The sequence below is a fragment of the Schistocerca serialis genome, chromosome 3, assembly GCF_023864345.2.
Source record: "Schistocerca serialis cubense isolate TAMUIC-IGC-003099 chromosome 3, iqSchSeri2.2, whole genome shotgun sequence".
Lineage (NCBI taxonomy): Eukaryota > Metazoa > Arthropoda > Insecta > Orthoptera > Acrididae > Schistocerca > Schistocerca serialis.
Window position 1 is genome coordinate 70,289,193 of NC_064640.1, and position 15,084 is coordinate 70,304,276.

At 39.6% G+C, this 15,084-nt stretch overlaps 1 protein-coding gene across 1 annotated transcript in view; it reads right to left on the reverse strand.

The window, feature by feature from the left end:
* The window catches only part of LOC126470682 (uncharacterized), a 191,578-nt gene that overhangs the window by 48,476 nt on the left and 128,018 nt on the right, over window positions 1-15,084 (reverse strand). The gene's annotated exons all lie outside the window — the stretch shown is intronic.

Below are 15,084 nucleotides of genomic sequence, written 5' to 3' on the forward strand. Positions count from 1 at the left end.
AAGAAGGCAGAGCGTTGGCGGAGCTGTCATTTGTACTCAGGTGATTCATGTGAAAACGTTTCCGACAGACAAGCAACACTGCATGAAATAATCGCAGAAATCAATGTCAGAGGTAAGATGAACGTATCCGTATGAGCAGTACGGTGAAATTTGGTGTTAATGAGCTATGGCAGCATACGATCAACGCGAATACCTTAGCTAAGAGTGCGACATCGCCTGCGCCGCCTCTACTGGTCTCGTGATCATATCGGTTGGAACCACGACGACTGGAAAACCGAGGCCTAGTCAAGTGAGTTCCGATTTCAGTTGGTAAGAGCTGATGGTAGGGTTCGAGTGTGGCGCAGACTCCACGAAGCCATGGACCCAAGTTGTCAACAAGGCACTGTGCAAGCTGGTCGTGGCTCCATAATAGTGTGGGTCATATTTAAATGGAATGGTCTGGATCCTCTGGTCCAACTGAACAGATCATTGATTGGCTGCTTTGAGACAATTTGTAGCCATTCATGGACTTCATGGCTCTGAGCACTATGGGACTTAACATCTGAGGTCATCAGTCCCCTAGAACTTAGAACTATTTGAACCTAACTAACCTAAGGACATCACACACATTCACGCCCGAGGCAGGATTCGAACCTGCGACCGTAGCGGTCGCGCGGTTCCGGACTGTAGCGCCTGGAACCGCTCAGCCACACCGGCCGGCATGGCCTTCATGTTCCCAAACAGCGCTGTAATTTTCATGCATCACAATGCGCTATCTCACCGGGCAACAGTTGGTCGCGACTGCTTTGAAGAACATTCTGGACAGTTCGAGTGAATGATTTGACCACCCAGATCACCCGACTTGAATCTCATCGAACAAATATGGGACATAATCGTGAAGTCAGTTCGCGCACAAAACCCTGTAAAGGCAACACTTTCGCAATTATGAAAGGCAATAGAGGCACACTGGCTCAATATTTCTGCAGGGTACTTCCAACAAAATGTTGAGTCGATTCCACGTCGAGTTGCAGCACTTCTTCTTCTTCTTCTATGTGATCACGCCCAGTGGCACTACGCCGGGCAAAAGGATGTCCGACACGATATTAGGAGGTATCCCATGACTTTTGTCACGTCGGTGTATGTATCCTACAGTACCAAAGCAGAATAATGAGATTCCGTAATGGTTCACCCACCCGACGTCTTCTAAAGATGTCCTTGTCCCCGCGCAGACGTTGCGGAGAGGTCGTCAGTCCGCTGCTCTTGAGGTGAAGTGTAAGAAGCTAATTAGGTGGATCTTAATCGTGCGGCTCACTACACAAACTGTACCGTACAGTACCCAACTGACTTACAAGGCAGCATTCCTAAGTGTCAATAAACAATCTTGGTGAAACTTGTCGAGTGTGTGGAGGGGATAAAATAGTGGAATACTTTTATTGATCCCAATTTCAGTTTTAAGGGGTAAAACACACCCCGGAAGGTAATTTAACATGTTAGGTTTAGAGCAAATATCTTCGACACGATGATATATAGAAAACATTTTCCATATAAAAATTGATGTGTAATTAGTTTTCTTGAAAATTGTATAATAAACTTTCGTAATAATATGAAATTTTGCAAAATATCCCACCACCATCAGCTAATTTTAGAAAATGAAGACTTTTGCTACAACATAAATTAAAGAAACATTCAAATCACATACATCCCTTTGTAATAAAGTTGGTTTCTGAAATAACATTTTTGGAAAATAAGTTGTACACATTGTACTGTCCGAGTATTTATAACATGTAAACGTAAACTCCGTCCACAGGCCCTGGCGGACCCAGCGGTATCGACAGACCCCCGTGTCATCCTCAGACCACAGGTGTCATCGGATGCGGATACGGAGGGGCATATGGTCAGCACACCGCTCTCCCGGTCGTATGCCAGTTTCCGAGACGAGAGCCGCTACATCTCAATCAAGTAGCTCCTCAGTTTTCCTCACAAGGGCTGAGTGCACCCTGCTTGCCAACAGCGCTCGGCAGACCGGATGGTCACCCATCCAAGTGCTAGCCCAGCCAGACGGTGATACGACGGGAGCCGGTGTTACCACTGCGACAAGGCCAGGTTTCTTTTCCATTTTTTAGTTCACCGTTTCACACAAGTGTATTTTGTTAATTGAAAATAATAAATAACGTATTATTATGATAGAAAATAATTAGAATAATGATAATCTGTAAGGAAACACTTAAAACATTGCTTTTTTACACCATGTACATAAAATGAACGAAATTTCTTCAGGTAATATACACGACGGAGAAAACAATGTAAAACAAACTTCAGCAGAATTTCAAATGATCACGGGTGATCCTCTGAATATCCCGATTTGTATCAGGCATATTTCAGTATATTGGTAAGCCTTGGCGAAGAGAACTGATTATGTACTAGTGATAGCATTTTGATTGGTTGGTTGGTTGGTTTGTGAGGTGGAAGGGACCAGACTGCTACGGTCATCGGTCCCAGCATTTTGATTATATTGTTTCTCATGTGGAGATTGATATCATAATCACTCAACAGAACTATATCTAAAAATCTTCTCACAAAGCTCTTCAAACAGTGAAAGCTGCATACGCCCCACGGCTCTACCTGTGCCGTCGAGACCGTTGGGATTACCAAATGAACGAGTTCCTTCTCCTCAAGTACGATGTTCTAAACCGTTCTTTCGCGCTGACCACCGCAAAATTCTAGCAATAATACTGGTATTTCTCCCTCACTGGGGAAGAAAAAATCTTTCAAATATCTTTTAACCTGGTCAGACGATTCTTAACCAGATTTCGAGGCTGTCACAAGGATATTTGGGGCTTCAAAAAGAAATTCTCAAATTCGCGTTTCAAAATCACTATTAGTTACTTTTAAAACTGTGAAAAGGCGTGCGGTCAACGTGAAAAAATCCGTTTTGACCATCGTACCCGAGGACAAGAAACATATGGTGGTCCCAAAGGCCTCCATAGCACAACTACAGCCGTGGAAAGGATATGGCTTTGGAAGAACTTTATTCAAAGAATTTCAGATCTACTTCTATTGAATGGTTATGATGTCGATCTCAACCTGAGAAACAGTACAATCAAGCTGCAGTCACTTGCACATAATCAATTCTCTTCGCCAAGGTTTACCAATGTGCTGAAACATGCCCGATCCAAATCAGGATATTCAGAGGATCACCCATAACAATTTGAAATCCTGCTGAATTTTATTTTACGTTGGCTTCTCCGTCGTGTATATTACCTGAAGAAATTCTGTTATTCTACGTGCATGGTGTAAGAATTTTTTTAAGAATTTCCTTACAAATTATCATTACTGTAATTATTTTCTATCATAATAATGGGTTACTTATTATTTTCAACTAACAAAACACACATAAGTGAAACGATGAACTAAAAAACTAAATACCCTGAATGTAAAACTTGAATTAACAATTTGAAACATAAAACAAATATAAGTAAAATAATTAATTACAATAGTTATTAATTATTAGATATTTTCCTTAGGTACGTTGCAAATACTCTGACAGCACATCGTGTACAGCTTGTTTTCTAAAAATTGTATTTCAGAAACCAACTTCATTACACAGAGATGTATGTGGTTTGAACGCTTCTTTAATTTATGTTGTAACAAAAGTTTTCGTTTTCTAAGATTAATCAATGGTGGCAGGGTATCTTGCCAAATTTCAAATTATTTCGATAGCTGATTATACAGTTTTCAAGAACATTAATTAGATACTAACTTTTATGTGCAGAATGTTTTTTATATACCATCGTGTCGAAGATATTCATTCTAAACCTAAAATGCGAAATTACGTTCTGGGGTGTGTTTCACCTGAAAAAAAGGTATTGCACTATTTTTGCTCCCCTACACATCCGCCAAGTTTATCACGATCGTTTACTGACACTTGGGAATGTTCCCTTATTAATCAGCCCAAATCATTTCGCTCGACTCGCACTTTTGGTGGGAGCCAAAGATGCACCAAGTGCTTCATGTAAATATTGTTATTCTAATGTTAATAAAAATGATTACATAAAGAAGAATTCTGAAGTAATTAGATGATACCGTAGTATTGAGACTATATTCAGCATGCTGGAAAAAATGTTAAAGCGTTTTATAAAATGTTGATAAATGAAAATTAGAGATTTAGTATGCTGGTTCATGTTGCGGCAGCCGGGCAAATTATCCTCCTCATAAACTGGAGCAATTTCTCACGGAACTGGTTCCCATTGTACTATGTATCTACTTCTCTCTGCACTTCTTAAGTCACTCAGCAGCTAATGCAGTCTCAACCAAGCTGTCGAGTGAAGCTTGGTGGAACGTTAAACATCCTTTCCCGTGTGAGGTTTCCAAAACTGGAATGTCTGTACAGTCAACAGATAATTTTGAAATAACTTGTGCTTGGAAAAAAGGAACAAAAATGAACAAAAGCCAACGACCTCTCAATAGTAGTTTTATCATTGATATTCTATCTCAATCTATTCCGGAAATTAATTTATACAGTTTTTGAGTTCTCTGAACACTATTTGAAAATATTACCAAAACAGTTAATTAACACATGTAATACATCAGCAAATACTCATTTTAATTAATTAACGAATCATGAACGTGTTGTTGCCTAAGGAAGTAGTCCTTCAAACTAGCTTTTTAAGCATTTTATTACAACTGGAGCAAATCATTTTTGTTCATTATCATTACAATTTCTAATTTCTATAACTCAACACTCTAGTACGAAGTATAAAAAGAACTTTAAAGGCTGTGGTACATTATGAAGCAGTTCATTTACACTACAAAATCTTAACACTAAAATTTTATTCAATGTTTTTCTGCTGGAATTGTACATAATCAGTCCTATAATCGCATTGAAATTATGATTTAATACTTTTCTATGCATTTCCAACGTGAAGTAGGGACAAGACAGCAACTTGGATAATATAAATTCTTTATCGTAATTCCGTCACAGTTGCGTTTTATTATGTTGGCGACAAGTTTCGAACTACCGCGTTCTTTTTTCAACCAAAGCCTATTAGCACTAACACTGTTCGGGCAGGTGACAATTCATGCGTTCACAATGTAGATCCATTCTTGAAGTGTAACTGAACGAACTACTTTTCTACTGGGACTGTGCGAGAGCAGTCCGTAATCACATTGCAGAACCATTGTTTCACACTATCATCTCGTCGTAGAGATGTTCTCTTCTACATCTACATCCATACTCCGCAAGCCACCTGACGGTGTGTGGCGGAGGGTACTTTGTGTACCTCTATCGGTTCTCCCTTCTATTCCAGTCTCGTATTGTCCGTGGAAAGAAAGATTGTCGGTATGCCTCTGTGTGGGCTCTAATCTCTCTGATTTTTTCCTCATGATGTCTTCGCGAGATATACGTAGGAGGGAGTAATATACTGCTTGACTCCTCGGTGAAGGTATGTTCCCGAAATTTCAACAAAAGCACGTACCGAGTTACTGAGCGTCTCTCCTGCAAAGTCTTCCACTGGAGTTTATCTATCATCTCCGTAACGCTTTCGCGATTACTAAATGATCCTGTAACGACGCGCGTTGCTCTCCGTTGGATCTTCTCTATCTCTTCTATCAACCCATCTGGTACGGATCCCACACTGCTGAGCAATATTCAAGCAATGGCTGAACAAGTGTACTGTAACCTACTTCCTTTGTTCTCGGATTGCATTTCCTTAGGATTCTTCCAATGAATCTCAGTCTGGCATCTGCTTTACCGACGATCAACTTTATATGATCATTCCATTTTAAATCACTCCTAATGCCTACTCCCAGATATTTTATGGAATTAACTACTTCCAGTTGCTGACCAGCTATATTGTAGCTAAATGATAAAGGATCTTTCTTTCTATGTGTTCGCAGCACATTACACTTGTCTACATCGATATTCAATTGCCATTCCCTGCACCATGCGTCAACTCGTTGCATCCTCCTGCATTTCAGTACAATTTTCCATTGTTAGAACCTCTAGATATACTACAGCATCATCCGCAAAAAGCCTCAGTGAACTCCCGATGTTATCCACAAGGTCATTTATGTATATTGTGAATAGTAACGGTCCTACGACACTCCCCTGCGGCACACCTGAAATCACTCTTACATCGGAAGACTCCTCTCCATGGAGAATCACATGCTGCGTTCTGTTATCTAGGAGCTCTTCAATCCAATCACACAATTGGTCTGATAGTCCATATGCTCTTACTATGTTCATTAAACGACTGTGGGGAACTGTATCGACTGCCTTGCGGAAGTCAAGAAATGCGGCATCCAACTGGGAACCCGTGTCTATGGCCCTCTGAGTCTCGTGGACGAATAGCGTGAGCTGGGTTTCACACGATCGTCTTTTTCGAAACCCATGCTGATTCCTACAGAGTAAATTTCTAGTCTCCAGAGAAGTCATTATACTCGAACATAATACGTGTTCCAAAATTCTACAACAAATCGACGTTACAGGTATAGGTCTATAGTTCTGCACATCTGTTCAACGTTCCTTCTTGAAAACGGGGATGACCTGAACCCTTTTCCAATCCTTTGGAACGCTGCGCTCTTATAGAGACCTACGGTACACCGCTGCAAGAAGGGGAGCAAGTTCCTTCGCGTACTCTGTGTAAAATCGAACTGGTATCCCATCAGGTCCAGCGGCCTTTCCCCTTTTGAGCGATTTTAATTGTTTCCCTATCCATCTGTCGTCTATTTCGATATCTACCATTTTTTCATCTGTGAGACAATCTAGAGAAGGAACTACAGTGCTGTCTTCCTCTGTTTTTGTAAAACACTACACTTAAACTGTTTATAAGGGCTTTACACATATGCCTCTGACTTTCTTCTTTCAGCAAATGTTACACTTAACCCCTTTTCATAGTTGTGCAGACGAAGGCTTTCTTTAACTCATACAGCTAGTGGGGACTTCCGTAGTTGTGCCAGCGGCAGCGACTCTGCATGTAACTGCGTCGTCTGTAGTGTTAGCTTACGTTGCATGACAGACAGCCCTATGTTACAGCCAGTGATAATTCTGTCTCTCTCCTCTTATGTCCAACGATAGCATAGAGAATTTGTACATAATTACATGCAGAACTCGAAAGCTAACATCAACTAGTAGCTTAAATTACATACGTTTTAACAATACTCATTGCTCATCGAGAGTTCCATAAATATGTGTTATGTCATAGAAATCATTACAACGTATTTCAGTTATTTAGTTCACAACTACAATATGAAATCGTTGTTTAAATGTTTGTTGTACTTCTGAGTTTAAGGCACGTAGCGTGGTCGGAGTATGCCTGTGTATCAGCGAACATCTGACGCTAATGGCTTTGGCTCCATGAGTCATGGGTGTACACTGGTCTGCCTTCTCATCCCGTCTGCTTTAAATTCGTCTTAACGGCCTGCCACATTGCCTGCTTCACGTTACGCAGTGTCACTTGGCTGCTCCAGTCATCTCATGCGTGAAGATAAAATGTTAATATTTGTATCTAATTACATAAACTTTACCATAAATACAGAATGTCACATTTAGCTGTGACTCAGTTTTACAGGATTTTTTACACATAGCCTGTACATATTTTACTTTGACATTAGCAGGTAGTCTTGCGAATTACGTAGACGCGCAAAAATTATTCATAGCTATTTTGAAATAACACTTCGGTCTGTAAGTTAAATAATTTCTGACGGTATGCTTTCATAAGGTGATAAAAAATAAAAGTCAGTTACCAATATAATATGTTGTTGCTTTCACTCGACAGTTAGAGGTTCATTCTTATTGCTGTAGTGTTAACTGTGGTATAGATTCATTTTCTCAAACCTATGACGTAATTATTTTATTACTTTTATTTCAGAAATCACGGAACAGTGTTTGTGAATCAATGTGTTTTTACGTCTGTACATAGATCAACGTCTCAGAATATTCCTCTTCGCTATGTTATTGACTCAACTGCAATAACACGTTTTCGTAAGAAAAACGCGATATATCTCGTGAGGGTAAGAAGGTATTCAGTCGCCGAGTTAATCTTTTGTGTCATTTAAATGTGCCCTTTATTAAATGTACGACTTACCGTACATTTACTGCACATGGTGGCATTCTTATCAATGTCTTTTATGTACTATATCTTGTCTCATTTACGGCAATTGTACTGCTAAGCTGTATCTCGTAGTTACCACCTGTATATACCTTCTCCCTAACACTTCGTTAATCATTGGCAGAAACCACATCGCCTTGTTCCCAACATTTCCAGAAAAGTCTCAAGTTTTATAGTGGGCAGTCGGATATTAGGTGGTAGAACAACTGAAGGTCGTAGCAGGTTGTTTATCACTCACGGTAGTGTGGGTCATGGAATTCGTAAGGTTCCTCTCTATTCCCGGTGCCGTGCATATAATAGAACGCTTGGCTGCGTTTATGTATTTGAACATATCAGCAGCATAATCAGCGTCATCGAGAAGTTCGTGTATTTTGTTATCAAGATCTGTTAGCGTACATAATAGCTCCTGCAATCGATCTTTGGAATATTCATAATCTTCAATGGTAGTTGCGTCATTAAAGTTGTGTACTTCATTCAAAATACGTGTAGTATTAGCTCTTGCTCTAACCCGTACTCTTTTTCAAGCTTTGTAACGGATAGTTGCTATCGGCGTTTTCCGTGGCAGACATCGTGAAGCGATCGCAATCGTCTAAGCGGATCAAGATAGTACGTAGTTTGATAAACAACCAACAGATGAGAGCACCAGTCATAAACAGTCTACAGGCGTAGCGTAAAATTTGATAATCCGTTGGAATGCCAGTCGAACAGCTACAGTAGCAGTATAGAGGGGCAATAATGTAATTAGTTGCCTTTATAAATGGCACTACAAAATATGTGGCATGATAATTAAGTTGAACTTAACTGTGTATGCAGGTGGTTGCCGTCGGAGAGTTTGTTTCGTGGCGTGACAAATCAGTGCAGCGAGCTGCTCGTGGTACTGCCGCATGAAGTACGTTAAAAATCGTGTTGCCACAGCAGCAATCGTGGAAATATCCCCGGTTTTCAGCACCAGTTTCTTATGTCATGAATCACAGAAGTAAGCAGCGATCTGCAGTCTTAACGCAACACTCTATTTAACAGTCACAGGACAACCATATAACAAAGAGCTTATAACATGTTATGTCTCACAAAGAGTATCATTAATCAGAGATATAGATATTCCGACGAATTCAGTTACCAACACTGACACAATGTTAGTGTACTGACTTTCATTATTTGCAACATAAGTACACTGACCTCAATCGGCGTCTGAACTGCTCACTCTGTTTGAATTATATTTGTTTAGTCATTACTAAGTAATTCTACGTTAGTAATGGTAGTGTTCATTTCACGTTGTCCCATGAGTACTAAATCAAGTGTGAGAGCTTCTTCGAAGAATTTTGCACAGCATAGAAACCATACTTACAGGTGTGTGAAACTCTAGAATTTATTTAATTTATAAAAAAAAATGAAAGAACTGTTACATTTTAAACTTCAAATTCAGAAAACACTCAAATTTTATAGTTAAATATCTCAATTTTTACCACAGTTTTTAATAGATTTGGAAAATTCTATAGTTTCATACACCTGGAAGTACGGCTTGTATGCTGTGCAAAATTCATCGAAGTATCTCTCTTGCTTATGAAGAAAAGTGTACCTATAGCAACAAATGCAGCCAACAGTAAGTGAAAAAATTGTGAAAGTTCACATTAAAAATATTTTACTATGTTTTTGAACTTCAACTGCTATGAGTGTGAATCCTGAATCCTTCCTGGTCCTGCTGACAAAGTTTTATGAATTTCTTTGTAAAAGTATAGACAGTAGAAATTTAAATTTCTTGTTGTGCCTCTCCTGCTCCATGTCGTCCCGTTTGACGTCCCACCCCCCTTAAGGGGATACGGAATCACCTATCCCCGCAATGTTAATATATGCCTACTATAGGGAACATTTTCTCACAAACTACTGGAGACAGAGAGGTAAAAATTTTACTGTATGTGCATTCATATGTTGCAACAATACTGAAACAACAGTTTATTGTCAAAGTATTTTCTTATAGAGATATTGTACATTTATTTTTAAGTAAATTTTTTCCATCGCTTTTTACTAGACTATCACCCCTAAGTCTTTTGTAAATCAAGTAATTAAAAAATCGTTGTTTCAGTATGTAATAGGGACCTATGTCACTACGTCATAAAAATTTCAGACTTCTAGGTTGACCAGTACCTGAGATAATGTTCCTAGATGAAGTAAAAAGTAAACTTACGGGAAACGGAGAAAGAAGATTAAATCATTCCTGATCCGTAGCTAATACCCCCTTCACAGTCTTCATAATCATCTTCAAGTCTTCTTTTGGCACCCCTCTGCACCTGTCTTGCTTTTTTCACTAATGTCTTGATTATATTATCAGCATGCCTTAGTCTGTGCTGATCTAAAAAGAACATAGCACGTACCGTACGGGAACCAACACACATACCCAACTTTTGAAGGACCTGGCATTTAGTTATATTTCCAAGATTGAAGGTTGCCACAGCATCATACACACCAAAATGTAGTGTATTAATTCCGACAAACACTGTTTTTGGGAGACGATGCCATATCACACTATTCAAGCACTCGTTGGGGTTCTGCGTTTTTCCGTGAAGACATTTCATCAGAAGACTTCTGTCAGCCAGATCTCTGAAAATGGGCTTTATTTCTGCCATGATGGCTGATGGTAGACTGTGGTGGTGAATGTATTTCTCTCCTGTTGTTAGTCCCCTATTGTATTTACACCAGCTGTTTTCACCTTTGGGGCACAAACCATGTTGTGGATGCTCATCCGTGGATGCGGTGTGGAAATATAAAGCCCATATAGCTCTCCTCATTTCTTCAAGATTGCCTGTATTTTGCCTGATTGCAAGGCCATAGCAGTTCTGAATGTGGTCTATTATGGAATCAGTCAATCTTCCTCTGCCATCCAAGGTTTTCCCATCATCTAGTTTTTTCCCTTTCATAACTGATTTTAACCTTCTCAGCCTGGCACCCATTCTCTTCTGCACATGTCCTATACATTCAAGTTTGCTTATATTTACACTGTTCCCATATGGTTTGCTTTCCAAAACTTCTTTGAATGCTTTAGAGTCACCATCTCCCAGATATTTGACATAGCGAACATTATACCACTGTGAAGAGCGATGAAAAATTTTCTTCACCCCAGCAACCTCCATGCCACCACTACTACCATAATAATTAGCAATACAGTCATCACTGTGTTCATTTTTCAGCCTGCCTGTGCACCTACAGTATTTAGACATTATTGCAAACATCAATAACCTTGCCAGTATCAACACTAGTTGCTGTTACAACACCATTGTTGGAGGTGTGGCCCCTTTTCTGCCACGTGCCATCAAACGCCACTGTGAGGTCACGACTGCCGTCATTTTCTTCCACTGCTTCTTCCACAGCAACCTGCATTGACTTCTGTGCTACATCTTCAACTGCAGATCCTAGTACATAATTGTAAGCTTCAAACTTTGAAGGTGCACTTGGAAGATTTAGAACACCACATAGCATATCACCAGCTGCTTTGCCCTTACCAATTGCTCGCAATCCATAAACTAACCTAATATTTACACTATAAAGTTCAGTTTTCTTGTATCCATTATTTACAGTTACTGAAACCGAACTTGGAAACTTACAGCTGTATTTACAAACACTGCATATTAAATTAAACTGGGCAGCCAGGCCAACATGGGATTCTACTTTCAGAGAAACGTTTCCATGACATTTTTTGCAGCACAAACTGTTTTCAAGAGCTTCACACAATATATTCGTATCAATGAGTTCAAAAACTTCATTCCCTCTATCAAGTAAATTATATTTCTCTTCCAAATCTCTTAGTTTTTTATGAGAAGCACTGTTTTCATTTGGTGTAAGTTCGTTCGGCAAATCAGTAATAAGTGGATTCACATTTTCCAACAGTGATGATGATGAACTGCTTTGCTTTGCTAATGAATCATTATTTCTTTTCTTTTGCCAGTTCACACGCTTTTTAAATACTTTTGCTTTAGCTCTAGGCATTTTCACTGCGAAAAATGAAGCACTAAATACGAAATAACTCAACAACAACTACTTTCTTATATCACACTGTTTACAAAACAGTCCCGCCACAAAGTCAAAGAGTAACTTGAGGAAACCAGAGAGAAACATTTTCGGGCAACTAGTGTATAAATAGTCGCTGGAAACCGGGATATTTGAATTCATGTCACTTTAAAGGTACTGCCAAAAAGTTCATGGTCAGCCACGAGAGACGTGTATAACTAAAGCGCAATACCCGATCTCACAAATATATAAAAATAAAATAGTTATAATTGTAGTAGAGCTATGTATGATACGTCATTTTAAAGAGGAAACATGGCAGAATATAATACGCCAATAAAAAAAATTCCATTTTTTAACCCAAAATCCGATTCCGTATCCCCTTAATGCCTTGAAGCTACTGTTAACGTCACGTTGCCCTGCTTATAGCTCCTGATTAAATTCTTTTTTAACTTCCCTACTCCCCTTTTCAATTTGTCTTTAAATCTCTCTTTCCCTGCTAATAATAAACTTAACATAGACATCAGTGATTGATCCTAATTTTGGGTCTGATCTGCAACACTACCCTTCTTATTTGCCATCCTTCCAGGTAAAATAAAAAAAATTACAGAACACTTACATATCTTTCTTAACACAACAATTATTACACCATACACCCTAACAATTCCCAGTTAACACAGTTCCGTCTACCAGCCACTATACAAAGTGGTCACAAACAGTCTGCAAAGCTTGTAAGGGTGTTGCAGAATAGGCTGAGCTGAGAAATAATTGTTCAGAAAAAAATTCGATACGTTGCGCCATTTTTGAGTTAATTGACGTTGAAGTTATCCAGTCAGGCCGTTGTGTGCGCAAATTCAAGTGGCCCACTCGAGACGGTGTCGCCGAACTCTTTGGTTTCGTAAAAGCGAACAAGAGAGAGGTACAAAAATTGGACATGGGACGGTAGTGAAATTCGAACCCGAGGCAAAGGCTGAGCATAATCGTGCACTGTCATCTACGCCATTAGAACAAGTGACTCTACTTGTATCCCGTGTGCCCTTTCAATTTGTGCGCACAAAGGCCTGATCGGCTAACTTCAGTTCTAATTAACTCGGAAACGGGGCAACGTATAGAATTTCTATCTTATCAGTTATTTCTCAGCACAACCGATTCTGCAATACCCTTACAAGCTTTTCACACTGTTTGTAATCATTCTGTATTCATTAATCTATTCCATGCAAGCTTAACAATTACTCTAATCTGCTTGATCTGTGTAATGCCACCGATACGCTCTCTCTCTGCTGCTGGCTGCTGAAACTGGCATGACATACTGTTCAGAGAACTGCGGAAACACCCGGTTCGGCTTCGCTGCGCTGCTAATGTCTCTCCCAGCTGCCTTTTATGGCTCCACTGTGCGGTCCCGCGATGCATAGTCTCATAGCACGATGAAATCGTCTTAGCATCAGCATTTACATAATCCATGGACCGCGCTCACGAGAATTGCTCTATCATAGTTTCTTATGGCTTTAGCCTCTTTTCATACACTGTACCCAAGACGACGTGCAATCAGTTACTCTTAACACTAGTTCAAACACGATTTAAGCACAGTCCAAATACAGTACAATCACAGTTCGGACACCATTCTAACATAGTTCAAACTTAGTTCTCTTTTGCCATTTCTACTGTTCACTGTCCTCAATAATAATTTTGAAAGAAATGTACACGCAAAATACGAAAGTGATTAGAATTAAGCTGCACAATTTATTGGTGACACATGAAAATTTGTGCGAGAGTGAGATCAAACCTGGATTTCTAGTGTATCGCGAGCGGTTGCCACCACTTCGGCTATCCGTGCACGCCTTCAGGTCCGATACAAACCTCCATATGTCATCATGTCCGGAAGGCGAGCACGCATATCTTAAGTGTTTAAAGCGACCGCTCGCGATAAACGGGATATCCGTGTTCGAGAAAAGCACCAACACGAATTTTCTTGTGTCACCAATAAATTGTAGAGCTCATGTCTAATGATATTCGAAATTTGCGAGTACGTTTCTTCAATTACAGACAGCTGCAGATCGTCTGCAGTGTCTGCTTCTTCAGGTACTGCAAAATTGTCATAATTTTAAGCCTCACGTCCTCAAAGAACCCCTCTGGAAAGATTTTCGCACAATGGACGCCATAGTTCGATACAGTATGAATGAAATATGGCAGACCAAATGACCGAAACTAAACTAACACTCGAATGTGATGAATGCAGTTAGTAGCTAGAGTTAATGTTAATAGCACTTACAATCGTGGTACATTCAGTACATTGGAGATGTTTCATTCTCAAAATAAGTCACATATCTTGTACTCCGTTCTTCTCTGCCTTACGCGTATACTCGCGGTTATTTCAGATCATTCTATTCGTCGCGCAACTCAGATCGTAATTGTATGGTCCGTATCACGAACTGTACCGTACAGCCCCTCGTAAGCGACTGACTTAGTCAACCAGAATCATTTCGCTCTGTTCGCTCTTTCGGTGGGAGCCAAAGACGCACCAAGAGTTTACTCTGAATATCGTTATATTAATGTTAATAAGAATTATTATAAAGGAGATTTCTGAAGTAAGTGGATGGTAGCTTACTACTGAGAGAGCATTTAGCATGCTAGACAATATGGTGATTACTTTACTTTATAAAATATCAATATTTGAAAATTAGAGGTTTGGCACGCTAGTTCCTGTTGTGGCACGCAACCAAATTATTATCCTATTAAAGTGGCACAATTTCTTACGGAATGGGTTCCCAATGGGTCATCTATTGCCTACCTCTCACTCCACTTCTTATGTCACGCAACATCTGATGCAATCTCAGCCAAACTACGAAGTGAAGCTTGGTGTAGGATATTATGACACCACAAGCCAGAAATGTCGCATCATATTTGTTATCTTCTTATGTTTTACAACAAAAAGTGTCGCACTATCCATAAAAACAATATTGAGTCGTCTTTGATGCATCCACTTTGGAGTTCATGTATTGTT